Source organism: Octopus bimaculoides, chromosome 8 (genome assembly GCF_001194135.2).
Source record: "Octopus bimaculoides isolate UCB-OBI-ISO-001 chromosome 8, ASM119413v2, whole genome shotgun sequence".
NCBI lineage: Eukaryota > Metazoa > Mollusca > Cephalopoda > Octopoda > Octopodidae > Octopus > Octopus bimaculoides.
Genome location: NC_068988.1, coordinates 9,856,801 through 9,859,092, shown reverse-complemented (window position 1 = coordinate 9,859,092; position 2,292 = coordinate 9,856,801). Strand labels below are relative to the sequence as shown.

The following is a 2,292-nucleotide window of genomic DNA, read 5'->3' as shown; positions in this document are numbered from 1 at the left end:
GAGAGAGAGAGAGAGAGGGAGAGAGAGAGAGAGTAAGAGAGAGAGAGAGATACACACACATATATATGCATATATATATTTCATATAACTACATATGTGTGTGCAATCATGTATGAAGCCATTTATTCTTATATTTTAAAAGGGAAATTAGAAGAAATATTGGCGCAAGGTTCGGGTGTTTCGTCCATTAAACCGACACTATTGATTGAATGGTAATTATTTTATCTACCCCAAAAAGATAAAAGGCAAAGACATTGCGGGTGGTCTGTGAATTCAAATAAAGACATGAAATCGTGCTAAACATTTTGCCCTGCGTAGAAACAGCCTTCTTTTAAAGAGAAATATTAAAAATATATTTTAAAAGTAAGACGACGAGATCATAAAGTTTGCTTACCTTTGCAATGACTTCCTGTTTTATGTCCTGAAATTGCATAAAATGAATGCTTTGTGTAATACTGTGAACCTAGATGTGAAATAGAAAATAATAATAATAATAATAATAATAATAATAATAATAATAATAATAATAATAATAATAATAATAATAATGATAAAAGGTCACATAAAACGAGAAAGCAACCACACTCTGGGATATGCCAATCAATACACACAGATAGAGAAATTAAGGCCAATAGGCCAGATATAGTTGTCAGAGATCACGAAGAAAGAAAAAATGCTTTCTAATTGATGTATCAATACCAGCAGATGACAAAACTCGTTGCCTCTTTAGAATATGCTGGAGGAAATGAGTTCGTTACTGAATGTCAACAAAAGCGAATGTCTCCCTTTGACTATCGATCACCAGTGGCCTTGCTATTGCATGGCTTCCAATAGGCTACGAGATTTTCCCTTGGTCGAGGATCATCGCCTGTTCCGCTATGCATAATTTACAGCGTTTGGTCCCGTTAATGTACAGGCCTAAATTCTCTAGGATTCTCCATGATATCGTGTGCGGAATCCCGTCGTCTACTAGCTGCCATACGTGGCTGGTTAATGACTTGACAAATCTCCATTCTGGTATCCTGAATGAGTATATGTGATTGGAGATGCGTTATTTGAACGAATTCCCGGAACAGCTGATGTACCTCCGTGGTCAGGTGTTGGCGTCGCTGGTTTTGGTGGTGTTGGTTCTGGCATTTTTGGTGTTGGCGTCATTGAAGGTGGCGATGGTGTTGGTGCCGTCACTGCCGGTGTTGGCGAAGGTGCCGTTGTTGTTATTATTGCTATCATCATTGGTGGACATGCTGTCATCGCTGCTCTAGATGTCATTGGCGATATCTCTGCTGCTATTTCCGTTAGGGATACTGACGTTGCTGTTGTCCCTGCTATTGGTGTTATTGCTGGCGATAGTACTGCTGCTTTTGCTATAGGCACTGTAGGGCCCGCTGCTGCAGATGCATCCGTTAAGGAAGCTGTTGCTGTCGGGCAATGTCGGGCCTGCTGCCGTAGATGTATCCCTTAAGGAAGTTGCTGCTGTCGTTGATGTTGTTGTCTCTGGCCATGGTGCTGTTAGTTCTATTCGCGCTTCCTGCTTCTGTGGTCACCGTTAGGGGATCTGCTGATGTTGCTGCTGTTGCTAGGGTCGGCCAGTATCTCGACTTCATAGATGGCGCAAACCAAATGATATTTCTGTGGCGATTCCTTCTGCGGTTGTTGGGGCCCGGCATGTAGGCGATGCGCTCCCTGATTCTCATACTAACATACTTCACCAGGTTTTTGAACACGGTGGGTGGGTGACACGAGGCTGTATTAATGTACTTTAGCTTCTCATTAGGCTTGCAGTAGGGCCTGTATGTGCCGAAGCCCATGTTGAGCGTGATGTCTAAGAAGTTCGCGGTGGTGAGGTTGGTCCCGATGGAGATTTTTAATCCCATGGAGGCAAGTGTGCTAATTAGATCTTTCCTAAGATTGTCTAGTGTGTGACCGTTAGCTCCCCTAGAGATGGCCAGGGTGTCATCTCCGTAGAGAACAGAAAGGAAAGAGGGGAACTTTTTCTTACTGGTATTAAGAATATACAACACGGTGAGATCGCATAGATCAGCGCTGTCCTAGACCTCCATTGCTACATCAAAGGAGACCATGGGTTTGGATTGCTTAAGCCAAGTCGAACTTCTATTGAACAACACTGTTTTCCTGGCGTGCAAAATGACTTCTACATCACTGTCGCTAACGCCACACACACACACACACATACACACACACACATGTATATATAAAGGAGACTACTAGGTGGACTGTTAATGTGCTATTAATAAATATCTAATTTTTTACCCCACTGTTTTAATTATATAT

At 42.1% G+C, this 2,292-nt stretch overlaps 1 protein-coding gene and 1 long non-coding RNA gene across 4 annotated transcripts in view; one reads left to right on the top strand and one right to left on the bottom strand.

Moving 5' to 3' along the window:
- LOC106878193 (uncharacterized) overlaps positions 1-483 on the bottom strand; it is a 2,768-nt gene extending 2,285 nt beyond the window's left edge. Inside the window, exon 1 of the long non-coding RNA XR_001410476.1 lies at positions 395-483. This is a non-coding gene — a long non-coding RNA (uncharacterized LOC106878193). The remainder of the gene's footprint in view (positions 1-394) is intronic.
- The window catches only part of LOC106880719 (uncharacterized), a 49,805-nt gene that overhangs the window by 42,460 nt on the left and 5,053 nt on the right, over positions 1-2,292 (top strand). The gene's annotated exons all lie outside the window — the stretch shown is intronic.